Source organism: Grampus griseus, assembly GCF_964374135.1.
Source record: "Grampus griseus genome assembly, chromosome: 1".
NCBI classification, from domain to species: Eukaryota; Metazoa; Chordata; class Mammalia; order Artiodactyla; family Delphinidae; genus Grampus; species Grampus griseus.
Genome location: NC_139017.1, coordinates 28,188,037 through 28,206,598, shown reverse-complemented (window position 1 = coordinate 28,206,598; position 18,562 = coordinate 28,188,037).

Genomic DNA, 18,562 nt, shown 5'->3' with positions numbered 1-18,562 from the left:
TGGGCTTCCCTGGTGGCGCAGTAGTTGAGAGTCCGCCTGCCGATGCAGGGGACACGGGTTTGTGCCCCGGTCCGGGAAGATCCCACATGCCGCGGAGCGGCTGGGCCCGTGAGCCATGGCTGCTGAGCCTGTGCTCCACAACGGGAGAGACCACAACAGTGAGAGGCCCGCGTACCGCAAAAAAAAAAGAAAAAAAAAATGATATTTATTTTATTTTTAAAATATGAGTGGGGAGACCCAAAGAAGTGACAAAGAGTTGTAGAACAAGGCTTGGAGAACAGGTCAGAAAAAAGAGATTTCCCCCTCAGGGCTGGGCAGCAGAAAATATAGGCTGCCCCAGGAATATTCTAGTTTACTTGCACTTGTGTAGCAAGACTGCCCATATATCTCATTCACTGTTCAAAATCCCATAAAAAAATGTCCAAGCAGCCAAAACTAAGTCACATGCTCTCAGCAATACCAACAAATCTGCCCACAGTGAAGAATTCCTAATAAAGGGATATTGCTGTGCTAATAGGAATTGTGTGGGTGCTTCACGGCCAAAATGTGACAAATATACTCTACGGTGGCAGAAGCAGAGGTTCTTGAAGTGCTTCTCATCATTTGCACCAGAATTTAGGCAAGAAATTAGGCAACTAAATCCCCAAGATTCCCAATCTCCTACCATCCCACCCTAATATGACAGAAGCAACTCCTGAGTTGTTTCCTAAACCAGGGGTTTCCCTCAGAACACTTATCCTGCCAAATGGCTTCTTGGATTGTCCACACTCATTTTTTTCCTTCTGCTATTGATGCTGACTCATTCCAGCTTTTAAAAATTACTCATTATCTAAGAACATCCTTTCTAGAAAGGTCATGCAAGTTCTCTCAGGAGGCTACGCGGGCACCTGTATTCCTCCAGCCACAATCAGGAGACCAATTGCAGCCAAAAAGAGAAACCTCACAATTATTATGACGTGGCAGGTTAGGATACTGAGGTGATGGTCCTTGTAAAATATGATTTTCTGTTGGTGTTCACTTCTGCTCTAGTGGCATTTAGTAAATATCGTTGATTGAAATTGACTAAATGTAGCCATGTGACTTCATAAAGAAAGGATCTCCATAAAAACTGGAGGTGCCCTATTGCTGGCATAAGAAAATGCTTCAGAAAGAAAACAGAGCTGCCTTTAATTACTACCAGCATAAGAAAAATGCATTGATGTGCCTTCCTGGTAACAGGTTTTTCAAAATTCAAATATAAATGAACCTCAGTGTATTTATGTATGTGTTATAAGTAAGAACCAAGTTTATTTTACTTTATTTGGGAAAAAAGTGGCCCTAGGCCCAAACAAAACAGCTAAGTGCCACTGTGACAGCCTCAGTAGCTCCAGGATTGCTTTTATAGTCATTCCTCAGGCACCCATGTAGGCACAATGTCATTTAGTCTTTGAGATTATTCAGTGCAAAATCTGGAAATTAATGACATATATTCAACACCGGTGTTCTCAGATGAGAAGAGCAATTAGCAAATCCATAAATTAAGTGCTTGCTTGCTTTTCTTTAGTCAAATGTAAACAGTTGTTTAAAGATACTTTAGCTAAAATTTTTCTCCCAGGAAATAAACAGATGTTTGAATATCCGTATTGCTGCTTGAATCTCACACCATTTCATCATGCCAGGCACCCAGATTCAGTTACAGAGTTTCATGTGATAGTGAGCATTGGTTAATAAGCCAATGTGAACTTGGAGAGGGGAATTTGGTGGAGTGCCACAGGGCTCTCCCCTCACTCACACATGGTCCACGCTCTTTTTGGAAAGTGCACAGTAATGAAAAAGTGCAAGTTGGTAGATTACCATCACAAGAGATATCTTAGTGAATTCATAAAGTTTTAAGTTCTGACTCTTAACCTCATATATGCAAAAGCTGATTTACCCACAATTGAGAAAGGATGAGTATTTCTGGAAGTGAAGTCATTATGCTAATTAAGCACACAGAAAATAATGTATAGAACCCAGATGCCAAGTTACCAAATTGTACTGAAATGTTTGCATTGACATGGGCTGAAATGTTAGCATTGTCATACCTAATATATATTCTCTCTACAGCTAGAATTATATGGGATGTTGAATTATAATCAGAATAATGTTTGGTGAGCAAGAAACCACAACAGGGGAAGTTAAAAGTTAATTGGATGCATTTTTAGAAACATGCCTCAGCCAAAACAGCTTAGGACAGTCTCCCTCACAATAGGAATAATCTTGCCCAATGAGGTAGTAAGATTGAAGACACTAGGAGTGACTTCCCTACTTTGAACAGTTTCTGGATTTGCACAGTCCAGCAGCCTTCTGTGAAGTCTTACGCAAGACCAGAAATCAGCTTATCATTTTAAGGTGACTCTCCGTATCTCTTATCTAACTCTGTGATTCACAATGTTTTTTGTTTTTTTTTTTTTTTTTGTGGCACGCGGGTCTACTCACTGTTGTGGCCTCTCCCGTTGCGGGGCACAGGTTCTGGACGCGCAGGCTCCCAGACCCGGGCACGAACCCGTGTGCCCTGCATCGGCAGGCGGACTCTCAACCACTGCGCCACCAGGGAAGCCCCACAATGTTTAAGATGCTGAAGTGAGCAAGACGGTTCCTAGAGGGATAGCTGTCCGTGGTCCTGAACCACTATTAGCAGCGCTGAGATCCTTCTGACTCTTAATCAGATTTCTCCCTGGAATGTTAAACCTGTGCTGTTAACAGTAGGCCAATCAGAATCAAGGGGGAGGACTTCCCTGGCGGTCCAGTGGTTAAGACTCCAGCCTTCCACTGCTGGGGGCGTGGGTTTGATCTCTGGTCTGGGAATTAAGATTCCGCATGAAAGAAAACAATAGCCAGAATCAAGGGGGAGAGGAAATCTCTTTATATATGCATAAAAACTGTATGTGCAGTGTTTTATGCATAAAAATTTCATGAAGATAAAACTTCAGGAAATGCAAAGAGATATGGAAAGAGAAATGATGGTGAGACTTTACCCTACCCTCTCATCTCATGATAAAGAAAGAAGGCAACAAATGCCTAAAACTGTATAGCAAAGCCTATAACCAGAAAATGTAAACACTGAACTGTTATATGTCCATGATATATTTACAGAATCGAACACATTAGACCACCTGCAAAAAATCTGAACAAAGTTAAAAAAGGTATAAATGAGGTATAAATGCTATTACAAATACAAGTTATATTCTCTGATCACAGTGCAATAAAACTAGAAATTACAACATGGGAACTTAAAAGCTTTCTCAAATGATTCTTTTGTCAAAAATAAATCAAGGGCTTCCCTGGTGGTGCAGTGGTTGAGAGTCCACCTGCTGATGCAGGGTACACGGGTTCATGCCCCGGTCCGGGAAGATCCCACATGCTGCAGAGCGGCTAGGCCTGTGAGCCATGGCCGCTGAGCCTGCGCGTCCAGAGCCTGTGCTCCGCAACGGGAAATGCCACAACAGTGAGAGGCCCGTGTACCGCAAAAAAATAATAATAATAATAATAAATAAATAAATAAATATAAAATTTGTAGAATATCTAGAAAAGTGACAATAAAAACACTAAGTATGAAAAATAGAGCAGAATGAAAATAAACACATTAAGTATTCAGCAAAAAATAGTAAAAGGTGAACAATTACTCCTAGGAAAGCAGAAATAATGCATTAGTAAACATGAAAGCAGAAAACAATATATTAGAAAACAAAAACATAGAACAAATTAATAAATAAAGTACTATATCTTGGCAGTAGGCAGGAAAAATTTTGAATTAGGCGAGGGAGGAGATGGCTGGGGCAGAGAAGACAGAAGGCAGAGAGAGCTCAATAAACAAAGACAGCTGGAGAAGCAAAGCCAGAGGTCCAAGAAAAAATGTTCAAATAACCATCTTTTCAGATGACAGAAGCTCCCAGTGAAATTACTTTCCACTCTATGGGAAGTCTGAGGATCAGTTCACTTGTTTACTCCCCTCCCCACCCCATAGCCCCACACACAATCCATACTCCTCCTATTCTATACTTATATTTTGAATAGTATTCTTATTTCCCTTATTTCTTTTTGGGATAGCATGCATTTCTGTACGCAAGCTATCATTTATTGAATGCTTATCATGGGCCAAGAGGGACATAAGGGCTTTAAAGACATTTTTGTTAAACTCACACCAAATTTTTCAGGTATTATGCTTATCTTATAGATGAAGAAATTGAAGCTCATTTTAAGTAATTTTTCTAAAGTCACATGGTTAGTAATTCAAACCTAACTCTATCTACTCTGAAGTTGATTTTTCCTCACGATGCTATACTGCCTCTCCGTGGATAGAGATAGAGATCACATAGTAATAAATTTTGTACACAGTTAACAAATTGTTGAGGAGGAAGGCTAAGATTATTAATAAAATCAAGATCTAAATGATCTCAACCATCTGAAATGATTGGCTGACACCAACATAGAGAACTCCCTGAGCGCTAAGTTCAAAATACTATATCTGGGAGTTAAAAAAAAATAGTTCTACACAAACAGAAGCAGGAAGATCTTTTCTGGTGCAGTTCGTCTGAAAAAATTTCTCAGCATTTTAGTGCCTGTATGCTCCTTATATGAGTCTGTGTCCCAGCAGAAAATATTGGCACTGTCAAAGAGTTTAACTGAGAAGAGTTTGATGAAGGAACTGTTTACAGGGTAAAGGCAACTAACTAGTAATAGTGAATCACCCAAGGACTGGCACCATAATTCCCAGGAGCTGAGGCCACAGGTAAGACACATTCCCTGTTCTTTTCAAAAATGATTCAATATCTTCTTGCTCTTACCCTCAAAGTTCCTGCTGGGGCCAAGCCCAATCAGAAGTTAGAGAGCAGGGCCACCTGAGAGGTACATTCAGTAGAGCTCAGACTCCTACGGAATCTTTCAGGGAGGACAAAGTAGAGAATCTATCTGTTGGGGAAGCAAACAGAATAACCAGTACATCCATTCATATTCACTCTCATCCAACAGAGTAACACAGATGCTAAAACAACAACAAAAAATGTGAGTTTAGTCTCAGGTCTATTGATGTATATTCTAGGTCTTGATCATCAGAGATCTGAGTGCTACTGTCCTCTACAGACCAGAACAAACTTGGAGATCCCCTTCAATCTGAATGACTTAGAGAGAAGAAACATACAAGGAGTGCATCCTAAGAAAAACAGCTGGTATGTCAACCATTACAAAAAGCAGGATGTTTACTATAGTGTGAAAAAGACTTAGGAAAGGCAAGTGTGAAGACTCATGCAGAATAAACTATTCTGTGGTAGTCCAGAGAGCAGACATTAGATACAGGCAGGAGAGTTATTGGGAAGCAGAAATTTGTTAACATAAGCAGTAAGTTCCTGATCTCTAGAACTATCCATCATTGGCATGGATTGCAATTGGAAGAGTCATCCTTTATGAAATTCGATCATAGTCTAGGCTGTCACCTGCTGTTGGGCAAAGAAAAGATTCCTGCACTTGGCAGAACATTTTCCTTACATCTCTAAGATTCTGACTTAGACCTGATGCCAATACTAAACACACTAGGCAGTCCAACTTAAACAAATGACTGTCCTTCGCACTAAGGACCACGTAGATAAGTCTGAATTTGTTCTGATGTTTTCTCTGCTACTGACATGCAGGCTTGAAACTATCAATCCTTCCATAAACAACTTTTGAGTTTTGTCACTTCTTGGAGAGGCTAATAGAAGATGACCAAATATCTTGAAATATCATGCTTCTAATCATCTCAAAAGAACAAAATGTCTAGCAAAACAGAGCAGTTGTGCACTTAACATTAGAAGTCATCTTATACCTCTTTTCTTGGCCCTAACTACAGTCAGAATAGATCTTTCCAACAGAATAAAGGCCTGTTGAAAACATGCCTGATTCTAAGACTTCAAGAAGAATGCTGTGGTGATAACATAGATAAATGTTCATAACCTATCCAGTAAGAAAAAGTTGTGAAACTGTCTATATATGTATATATATATTTATATACGTATATATGAACGTACTCTGTGTGTATATATGTGTGTGTATAGATATATGCAGTCTATGGAAAGAGTTGAAAATATACATATACCTGAAGAAGTAATAGTTATCTCTAAGTAGTGGAATTATAGTTGCCTTCTTTTTCTTCTTTGGGGCTTACTATATTTTCCATAATAAACATGTATGTTTAGGAAAAAATCTTTTATGTTGTGCTTTTTTATTTTCTTTGTTTAATAGGGGGAGAACTATGTAATTACCTGGCTAGGGAGACTTTTAGAAGACTTGGCTACTTTGTAAAGTTGTTACATCCCTATTTCTTCCATAGTTTGGATTCTGACCTAGAGGGGACATAAAAGTTTGCTTTGAACCCTGGATTGGGTATGTCATTTCATTGCTAAAGCAGCTTCATGGATCATGAACTGCATAAGTGACTTCAGCAATACAGAGCCTGAAAAACAGACAGCACAAGTGATCCAAGACAGGTGACGGAGAACAAAGAGAAAGTCAGGAAAAGCAGTGGCCTTTAAAAAACACATGATTAATTACCTTTTGAAATTAAGCTGCACTCCACTCTGCTCTCTAAACTCCCTTATGTAAGTATAACTTTAAATAGCTTATTTTATAAAACTCAAAGCTCCTCCAGGGACATACCAAGGACAGAGTGGAGGGAATGGTCAGCCCCCATGGAAGTAAGAAGGCATTGTCTGTAGAGAATGTAAAAACATTAATAAAACTAAGTAAAATTTTGTCTGCCTTTTAAAAATCACTGTGCATCAGCAGTGCCACCCCACCCTTTGTACATTGCTGAAGACTTCATAAAGGCTCCAGTGAAGGATTCCCTGATGAACTTCTCCCACCTTGAAGAAAATAACCTGTTATGCTCTTTGGCGTGCCCTTTCCTTCCCCTCCTACTTTTGCATTTCTCTCTGTCTGACTCTTCTTCTCTTTCTTTTTTTGTTTTTGTTTTTTTTTGGGGGGGAGGAGCAGGGGAGATGCACTCCTTTAAGTAAAAATAATGACAGTGAGTCACTTGTGTCCCAAAACCCTGGCAAAGGATAGATCTCAAGACTGGAAGATTTCTGTTTGTTACTTTCATTAGAACATTCCATCTTAACTGACTCATGGGGTCATAATTGCTTTTTCTCTATTTAGTGGCAACATTTCCCCAAAAATGTTCTTTGAAGAACTAATTTTTTCTTCTTCTTCGATTCACTCCTACATTTATATGCAACTCTTTTGCAAATGCTAGGGCTTGATAACCCAAGGATAAACAACTTTTAGATAAATTTTATTTCTTACATGCTGTATCTTGTCTTCCAGGTATCATATTTTTATGCCATTGTGCTGTTAGAATTATCATCTTGATAATGCAATGCTAAGTACTTGCTTTATAACATCTCCAGTGTGGGAGGTTAATATTCCTACAAATTTCACAGGGATTGAAATACCTTCAAAAGTGTGTGCTCTCAGTTTTTATTCATATGATAGTTTTAGTTCTGAAATTCTTTTTTAGGTAAGGTCAAATCGCAAGTACTGAGGAAGCACCCCAAAGAGGAATTCTATTATTATAATCTAATTGTTCTCATTCAACTAGATTTATCTCATTTTAACCACAATGAAATCAAGACAGAAGAGAGTATTTCTGATTTATAGACTTGTATCAACACCAGAATTCCAATATTACACAAATAGCAGTGGGAAAGACCAAGGTATTAAAAATGCTAGAACATGAGTTCCAATTGAACCTGGTTTTAACTGGTTTTTAAAATAAACTTTTCTAGTACCTTTTCTTCCAGTATTTTCTGTAGATGATGAACTAGAACGCCAGAATCCAATGTATCCTCAGGTAGTAAGGAAAACGCTGCCAGGAGGTATGATAACATAGGCCCTAGGGCCCTGTCACGCCTCTTTCAGCTTGACTTATTTATGAAAACTACTAGTACGGTGGGAACCATATTTTTTTCAACAAAGCTATTTAGCACAGTTTCATTTTTGTGAATTTTTATCAGAGTAGTGACTCACTTAACATAAGTGACCAAAGCCTCATCCCTGTTTTGACACTAGTATATGCCTTTACATAGACGAGTACAGATACCCTCTAATCATAAAAATATTATTATTGTAAAATTAATAAATACTACTTATCAGGTACATACTATGGGCCAGACACTGTGATAATCACATTTCACATGCTGTCACATTTAGTCCTCACAATAATTCTGGGAGGTAAAGATTATTGAGTCATTTAATGGATGAGGAAAATGAGGCATTTCTATCCATGGGAACACACTTTAACAATAAAAGTTAATATTTGATTTACCACAAAAATGTCTAGCATTAAATCTATTTTATATAATTTGACAAAGTTACTCATCACTAAACGTAGCCTAGTGCCCCTCTCAAAAATGATGATGAGTTTATGTGTTTACTGAGAGAGTACCTTTACCTTTAGCCCTAGAAATTCTCTCACTTTCTAGACTTAACAATACCTCCTTATACAGGCATTCTTTCAATTACCAATAAAGAGACAGTCACGCAGACATTTCAAGTGACTTTCCCAAATGTTACAAAGCAGATCAATAATGAAAATTGGAACACAATGCACATTTCTTTACATTTTACCCTGTTTTGCAAACCTTCAAAGGAGTACTATTTATTTGAAAAATATGTAACTATTAAAAAAAGCTCTTGATATAGTGCCTTAAAATTGTGATTAATAAACATATCTTCTCTATTTTCATAAATGTTGTTAAGAAATAATATTCCAGAATACACCAAGAAATCCTCATATGGATTTTTATTTTTTAAGCCACAGTGGCAGAGGCTGCTAGTTGCCTCCCCATATCCATTCTCTCCATTTTTCCTACTAAGAGAATACTGATCTTAGCTGGGCATATTGACACCTGGAATAAAAGGCTTTTCCTAGGATCCACTGTTGTTGCTTGAAGTTGTTTGAATAGTTCTGACTAATGACATGGAAGCAGAAGTGTTGTCAGGGACACCCAGGAAGTCTCCTTAAAGGGATCTGGCTCACCTGGGGGGGATTATTGTTTTTTGTTTTGTTTTGTTTTTTAATGAAGTATAGTTGATTTATAATGTGTTAATTACTACTGTACAGCAAAGTGATTCAGTTATACATATCTATGTATTTTTTTAATATTCTTTTCCATTATGGTTTATCATAGGATATTGAATACAGTTCTCTGTGCAGTACAGTAGGACCTTATTTTGGGGGGTCATTGTTAATGACAATAACAGATTATGACCCATTGAACAAAGTAGGGATTCATGACACCATGTTAATATAAATAATAACTGAATACATTGAAATTTTGAGGGGGAATGAGATATTTACATAGTTTTTATGTACCTGCCCACAAATTATGTACTAATTACTAAAGGGAAAGTGCAGCTTTACAGGTGAGAAGCCTGGGAGGACTACCTTAATCATGAGGTCAGTGTGAGCATCATCCCTAAGTCAAAATCATGAGTCATCTGACAAGATGCAATGAGAAAATAAAGTATGACACCCCTGCCAAAGACGCATACCCTGAACCTAATGATGAGAAAACAGTAGACAAACTCAAACTGTGGGACATTATACAAAGCAATTCGTGTAATCTTCCAAAGGGTCAAAGTCATGAAAACCAAGAAAAAAACTCAAAGGATGGAAAGTTGTCCTACACTAAAGGAGACTAAAGATATGAAATTTCTAGACTTGAAAGTTCTAGTCTAGACATGAAAGTTCTAGACTTGATCTTTCTGATATAGAAGGCATTATTGGGACTACTGATGAAACTTGAATGTAATCTGAGGATTAGATGGTAGTAGTAAGCTAAAGTTAATTTCTTGATTTTTATGGTTGCACTATAGCTTTGTAGAACATTCTCATTTGCAGGTAATACACATTAAGCTATTCAAGGGTTATAGGGCATCATGTCGGCAGCTCAACCTTAATGGTTCAGAGAAAAAAGTTTTTTGTATTGTTATTGTAACTTTCTGTAAGTTTGAGATCATTTCCCAAGAAAGTGAGAATTTTCCAAAACATGAAAGATATCATCAAGCCATGGATTCAAAAAGGGCTATAAAACCCAAGCATGATGAGTACATAGAAACCACACCTGGGTACATCATAATGAATCCTGACCTCAGAGTTCTTTCTGAGCTCCCAGAAGCAATTTCTCCCACCCCACCACTACCAGGAATCTCCAAACCTTAGAGTGTAGATCCAGTGAGACATTTCACGCTATGAATGGAAAAATATATTTCCCTACCCCTTACCAAGGCCTTCTTCCTTTGCTGCTTCAGGATTTTTGATGAACAGCACATCCATTTTATTCAGGGTACATCCAAGCCCACTGTCCTGAGATCCAGACCACTCAGTCACAAAAACACACGGTAGAGGTCCAAAGGCTGGGGGGTTCAGTCTTCAACATTTCTACCTTTATGACTCCCAGTGGATATAGAGCTGTACCAATTCAATTCCATTCTTCATCACAGAGTTTTTCCCCCATCTTGAATTAAAGAGAAGATCAGACCTTCTTGCTATATTTCAGCATGCTCTGCACCATGAGCAAATTCTTAGGTAAGACAAAAACATAACCCTTAAGGGCAAGTAATAACTGTTCAGATATAGGTAGGACAATCATTTATCTCAGTTTGCCCAGGACAGTTCTAGTTTACACCTATGTTATCCCAGCACCACCTGTCACACTCAGAGTGACCCTGATTTGGACTATCAATTACATGGCCATTAGGGATAGCATGGATTAAAACAAAACTTTGAGGGAAAACTCTGTATGTAGTAGATAGTTGATATTTGAAGTTTATTGGTTGGTTTGTTGGTTGGTGAGTTGTTATATTTGGGAAACCTACCATCCTGTGCATCTTAGAGGAAAACAGGGCATAGGGAGTCAGTTGTGTTCATGATCTAATCTTGGACAATTATGGAGTCCTTGCCAGAGCTTCGAATCAGGAGCAAATGAAAAGGAAGCTTTACTAGACCTTATTCTGGTGGTGAGTGGTGACCTCCTGTGACTACCATCCAGAGTAGTGGGGACAGCAGTGGTCAGAATCACTGGTAGCAGTTGTTTCCCAGGCACAGTGTTCTTGTGTCATGACCTATCTCTGTTGTCAGCTAGAAAATTTTCCTTAGTTCTTGCATATTATTTTCTGAACGTAGTTCTCCAATGCTTTCATCAATTCCATGAGTTACTTGTTCTAATTCTTTTTCTTCTGATGCTTACAAACTTGGTTTCTACTATCAGTAACCAAGAAAATGAATACATCCAGCTAACAATACTAAACAGAACTCATACTTTCTTTAAAAAAGAAGTCTGTTTCAAAGGTGAAAGGAATTCTCCTGCTTTGGTTCAGAACACTGAGAGAAACATTTTAGTTTTAGTTTTTTTATTTTTAACTTCTTTATTGGAGTATAATTGCTTTACAATGTTGTGTTAGTTTCTGCTGTATAACAAAGTGAATCAGCTATATGTATGCATATATCCCCATATTCCCTCCCTCTTGTACCTCCCCTCCACCTTTCCTATTCCACCCCTCTAGGTGGTCACAAAACACCAAGCTGATCTACCTGTGCAATGCAACTGCTTCCCACTAGCTATCTATTTTACATTTGGTAGTGTATATATGTTAATGCTACCTCTCACTTAATCCCAGCTTACACTTCCCCCTCCCGTGTCCTGAAGTCCATTCTCTACATCTGCCTTTATTCCTGTCCTGCCCCAAGATTCACGAGAACATTTTTTTTTAGATTCCATATATGTGTGTTAGTCTACGGTATTTCTTTTTCTCTTTCTGACTTACTTCACTCTGTATGACAGACTCTAGGTCCATCCGCCTCACTACAAATAACTCAATTTCATTTCTTTTTTATGGCTCAGTAATACTTCATTGTATATATGTGCCACATCTTCTTTATCCATTCATCTGTCGATGGACACGTAGCTTGCTTCCATGTCCTGGCTATTGTAAACACTGCTGCAGTAAACATTGTGGTATATGTCTCATTTTGAATTATGATTTTCTCAGGGTATAACTCTAGAAGTGGGATTGCTGGGTCACATGGTAGTTCTATTTTTAGTTTTTTAAGGAATCTCCATAATGTTGGCTGTATCAATGTACATTCCCACCAACAGTGCAAGAGGATTCCATTTTCTCCACACCCTCTCCAGCATTTATTGTTTGTATATTTTATGATGATGCCTATTCTGAATGGTGTGAGGTGATACCTCACTGTGGTTTTGATTTGCATTTCTCTATGATTAGTGATGCTAAGCATCCTTTCATGTATTTGATGGAAATCTGTATGTCTTCTTTGGAGAAATGTCTATTTAGGTCTTCCGCCCATTTTTTGATTGGGTTTTGTGTTTTTCTGATATTGAGCTGCTTGTATATTTTGGAAATTAATCTTTTCTCAGGTTGCTTCATTTGCAAATATGTTCTCCGGTTCTGAGGGTTGTCCTTTCACCTTGCTTATGGTTTCCTTTGCTGTGCAAAAGCTTTTAAGTTTCATTAGATACCATATGTTTATTTTTGTTTTTATTTCCATTTCTCTAGGAGGTGGGTCAAAAAGGATCTTTCTGTGATTTATGTTGTACTGTGTTCTGCCCAAGTTTTCCTCAAAGAATTTTGTAGTGTCTGGCCTTATATTTAGGTCTTTAATCCATTTTGAGTTTATTTTTGAGTATGGTGTTAGGAAGTGTTCTAATTTCATTCTTTTACATGTACCTGTTGAGTTTTCCCAGCACCACTTATTGAATAGGCTGTCTTTTCTCCACTGTATATTCTTGCCTCCTTTATCAAAGATAAGGTGACAACATGTGTGTGGGTTGATCTCTGAGTTTTCTATCCTGTTCCATTGATCTATCTTTCTGTTTTTGTGCCAGTACCATACTGTCTTGATTACTGTACCATACTGTCTTGATTACTGTAGCTTTGTAGTGTAGTCTGAAGTCAGGGATTCTGATTCCTCCAGCTCCGTTTTTCTTTCTCAAGATTGCTTTGGCTATTCAGGGTCTTTTGTGTTTCCATACAAATTGTAACATTTTTCGTGCTAGTTCTGTGGAAAATGCCATTGGTAGTTTGATAGGGATTGCATTGAATCTGTAGATTGCTTTGGATAGCATAGTCGTTTTCACAATGTTGATACTTCCAATCCAAGAACATGGTATATCTGTCCAACTGTTTGTATGACCTTTCATTTCTTTCATCAGTGTCTGACAGTTTTCTGCATACAGGTCTTTTGCCTCCTTAGGTAAGTTTATTCCTAGGTATTTTATTCTTTTTGTTGCAATGGTAAATGGGAGTGTTTCATTAATTTCTCTTTCAGATTTTTCATCATTAGTGTATAGGAATGCAAGAGATTTCTGTGCATTAATTTTGTATCCTGCTACTTTACCAAATTCATTGATTAGCTCTAGTAGTTTTCTGGTAGCATCCTTAGGATTCTCTATGTATAGTATCATGTCATCTGCAAACAGTGACAGTTTTACTTCTTCTTTTCCAATTTGGATTCCTTTTATTTCTTTTTCTTCTCTGATTGCTGTGGCTAGGACTTCCAAAACTATGTTGAATAATAGTGGAGAGAATTGGCACCCTTGTCTTCTTCCTGATGTTAGAGGAAATGATTTCAGTTTTTTACCATTGAGAACGATGTTGGCTGTGGGTTTGTCATATATGGCCTTTATTATGTTGAGGTAGGTTCCCTCTATGCCCACTTTCTTGAGAGTTTTTATCATAAATAGGTGTTGAATTTTGTCAAAAGGTTTTTCTACATCTATTGAGATTATCATATGGTTTTAATCCTTCAGTTTGTTAATATGGTGTATCACATTGATTGATTTGCATACATTGAAGAATCCCTGCACTCCTGGGATAAACCACATTTAATCATGACATATGATTCTTTTGTAGTATCTTTGTCTGGTTTTGGTATCAGGGTGATGGTGACCTCATAGAATGAGTTTCAGAGTGTTCCTCCCTCTGCTATATTTTGGAAGAGTTTGAGAAGGATAGGTGTTAGCTCTTCTCTAAATGTTTGATAGAATTCACATGTGAAGCAATATGGTCCTGGACTTTTGTCTGTTGGAAGATTTTTAATCACAGTTTCAATTTCATTACTTGTGATTTGTCTGTTCATATTTTCTATTTCTTCCTGCTTCAGTCTTGGAAGTTTGTACTTTTCTAAGAATTTGTCCATTTCTTCCAGGTTGTCCATTTTATTGGAATATAGTTGCTTGTAGTAGTCTTTCATGATACTTTGTATTTCTGCAGTGTCAGTTTTTACTTTTCCTTTTTCATTTCTAATTCTATTGATTTGAGTCTTCTTTTTTTTCTTGATGAGTCTGGAGAGTGGTTTATCAATTTTGTATCTCAAAATTTTGTCTTCTCAAAGAACCAGCTTTTAGTTTTATTGATCTTAGCAATTGTTTCCTTCATTTCTTTTTCATTTATTTCTGATCTGATCTTTATGATTTCTTTCCTTCTGCTAACTATGGGGGTTTTTTGTTCTTCTTTCTCTAATTGCTTTAGGTTTAAGGGTAGGCTGTTTATTTGAGATGTTTCTTGCTTCTTGAGGTAGGATTGTATTGCTATAAACTTCCTGCTTAGAACTGCTTTTGCTGCATCCAATAGGTTTTGGGTTGTCGTGTTTTCATTGTCATTTGTTTTTAGGTAATTTTTGATTTCTTCAGTGATCTCTTAGTTATTTAGTAGTGTGTTGTTTAGCCTCCATATGTTTGTATTTTTTACAGATTTTTCCCTGTAATTGATATCTAGTCTCATAGTGTTGTGGTCAGAAAAGATACTTGAAATGATTTCAATTTTTACAATTTACCAAGGCTTGATTTTTTACCCAAGATATGATCTATCCTGGAGAATGTTACATGGGCACTTCAAAAGAAAATGTATGGTGTTGTTTCTGGATGGAATGTCCTATAAATATCACTTAAGTCCAACTTGTTTAATGTACCATTTAAAACTTATGTTAGCTTACTTTTTTCATTTTGGATCATCTGTCCATTGGTGTAAGTAGGGTGATAAAGTCCCCTACTATGATTGTATTACTGTCGATTTCCCCTTTTATGGCTGTTAGCATTTGCCTTATGTATTGAGGTGCTCCTATGTTGGGTGCATAAATATTTACAATTGTTATATCTTCTTCTTGGATTGATCCTTTGATCATTATGTAGTGTCCTTCTTTTTCTCTTGTAATAGTCTTTATTTTAAAGTCTATTTTGTCTGATATAAGAATTGCTACTTCAGCTTTCTTTTGATTTCAATTTGCATGGAATATCTTTTTCCATCCCCTCACTTTCACTCTGTATGTATTCCTAGGTCTGAAGTGGGTCTCTTGTAGACAGCATATATAGAGTTCTTGTTTTTGTGTCCATTCAGCTAGTCTATGTCTTTTGGTTGGAGCATTTAATTCATTTACATTTAAGGTGATTATCAGTATATATGTTCCTATTACCATTTTCTTAATTGTTTTGGGTTTGTTTTTATAGATCTTTTCCTTCTCTTGTGTTTCCTGCCTAGGGAAGTTCCTTTAGCATTTGTTGCAAAGCTGGTTTTGTTGTGCAGAATTCTCTTAGCTTTTGATTGTCTGTAGAGGTTTTAATTTCTCTGTCCAATCTGAAGGAGATACTTGCTGGGTAGAGTAATCTTGGTTGTAGGTTTTTCCCTTTCATCACTTTAAATATGTCCTGCCACTCCCTTCAGGCTTGCAGAGTTTCTGCTGAAACATCAGCTGTTAACCTTATGGGGATTCCCTTGTATGTTATTTGTTGTTTTTCCCTTGCTGCTTTTAATATTTTTTCTTTGTATTTAATTTTTGATATTTTGATTAGTAGGTATCTTGGTGTGTTTCTCCTTGGATTTATCCTGTATTGGACTCTCTGTGCTTCCTGGACTTGATTGACTATTTCCTTTCCCATGTTAGGGAAATTTTCAACTATAATCTCTTCAAATACTTTCTCAGACTCTTTCTTTTTCTCTTCTTCTTCTGGGACCTCTATAATTCAAAAGTTGGTGCACTTAATTTTGTCCCAGAGGTCTCTGAGACTGTCCTCAATTCTTTTCATTCTTTTATTCATTTCTTTATTCTGCTCTGTGGCAGTTATTTCCACTATTTTATCTTCCAGGTCACTTATCCATTCTTCTGCCTCTGTTATTCTGCTATCTATTTCTTCTAGAGTATTTTTAATTTCATTTATTATGTTGTTCATCATTGTTTGTTTGCTCTTTAGTTCTTCTAGGTCCTTGTTGAATGTTTCTTGTATTTTCTTCTTTCTGAGTTTTTGGATCTTCTTTACTATCATTACTCAACTCTTTTTCAGGTAGAATGCCTATTTCCTCTTCCTTTGTTTGGTATGATGGATTTTTGCCTTGCTCCTTCATCTGCTGCGTATTTCTCTGTCTTCTCATTTTGCTTAACTTACTGTGAAAGGGGTCTCCTTTTCGGAGGCTGCAGGTTTGTAGTTCCCATTGTTTTTGGTGTCTGCCCCCAGTGGGTGAGGTTGGTTCAGTGGCTTGTGTAGGTTTCCTGGTGGAGGGGACTGATGCCGGTGTTCTGGTGGGTGGAGCTTGATGTTGTCCTCCTGGTGGGCACAGCCACAACCTGTGGTGTGTTTTGGGCATCTCATTCCAATCCTCAGTCACACACACACACCACACACACACACACACACACACACACACATATACACACACTCAATTAATCACTCTTATACCACCCTTTCACATCTGCATAAAGATAACATTTGGCGACGAGGGGAAGATGGCCTAAGAGTAAGACGCGGAGACCACCTTCCTCCCCACAGATACACCAGAAATACATCTACACGTGGAACAACTCCTACAGAACACCTACTGAAGGCTGGCAGAAGACCTCAGACCTCCCAAAAGGCAAGAAAATCCCCACGTACCTGGGTAGGGCAAAAGAAAAAAAGAAAAAACAGAGACAAAAGAATAGGGGCGGCACCTGCACCAGTGGGAGGGAGCTGTGAAGGAGGAAAAGTTTCCACACACTAGGAAGCCCCTTCACGGGCGGAGACTGCAGGAGGCGGAGGGGGGAGCTTCGAAGCCACGGAGGAGTGTACAGCAATAGGGGTGTGGAGGGCAAAGCGGGGAGATTCCCGCACAGAGGATCGGTGCCGACCGGCACTCACCAGCCCGAGAGGCTTGTCTGCTCACCCGCCGGGGCGGGCGGGGACTGGGAGCTGAGGCTCGGGTTTCGGTCGGAGCGCAGGAAGAGTACTGGGGATGGCGGCTTGAACATAGCCTGAAGGGGTTAGTGCACCACGGCTAGCCGGGAGGTAGTCCGGGGAAAAGTCTGCACCTGCCGAAGAGGCAAGAGACTTTTTCTTCCCTCTTTGTTTCCTGGTGCGTGAGGAGAAGGGTTTAAGAGCACTGCTTAAAGGAACTCCAGAGACAGGCGTGAGCCGCAGCTAAAAGCGCGGACCCCAGAGATGGGCGCAAGCCAAGCACGGACCACAGGGACGGGCGGGAGACGCTAAGGCTGCTGCTGCCACCACCAAGGGGCCTGTGTGCGAGCACAGGTCACTATCCACACCCCTCTTCCATGGAGCCTGTGCAGCCCGCCACTGCCAGGTTCCCGGGATCCAGGGACAACTCCCCTGGGAGAATGCACGGCGGGCCTCAGGCTGGTGCAACGTCACGCTGGCCTCCGCCGCCGCAGGCCTGCCCCACATGCAGTGCCCCTCCCTCCCCCCGGCCTGAGTGTGACAGAGCCCCCGAATCAGCGGCTCCTTTAACCCCATCCTCTCTGAACAAAAAGGAGACGCCCTCCAGCGACCTACACGCAGAGGCAGGGCCAAATCCAAAGCTGAGCCCCTGTGAACTGTGAGAACAAAGAAGAGAAAGGGAAATCTCTCCCAGCAGCCTCAGAAGCAGCGGATTAAAGCTCCACAATCAAATTGATGTACCCTGCATCTGTGGAATACATGAATAGACAACGATTCATCCCAAATTGAGGAGGTGGGCTTCGATAGCAAGATCTATGATTTTTTCCCCTTTTCCTCTTTTTGTGAATGTGTATGTATATGCTTCTGTGTGAGATCTTGTCTGTATAGTTTTGCTTCCACCATTTGTCCTAGGGTTCTATCCGTCCATGGTTTTTTTTTAAATTTTTTTTCTTAATAATTAATTTTAATTTTAATAACTTTATTATACTTTACCTTCTTTCTTTCTTTCTTTCTTTCTTTCTTTCTTTCTTTCTTTCTTTCTTTCTTTCTTTCCTTCTTTCCTTCCTTCCTTCCTTCCCTCCTTTCTTTCTTTCTTTCTTCATACTTCTACTAATCCTCTCTACTTTTTCTCCCTTTTATTCTGAGCCGTGTAGATGAAAGGCTTTTGGTGCTCCAGCCAGGAGTCAGGGCTCTGCCTCTGAGGTGGGAGAGACAACTTCAGGACACTGGTCAACAAGAGACCTCCCAGCTCCACATAATATCAAATGGTGAAAATCTCCCAGAGACCTCCATCTTAACACCAGTACCCAGCTTCACTCAATGACCAGCAACCTACAGTGCTG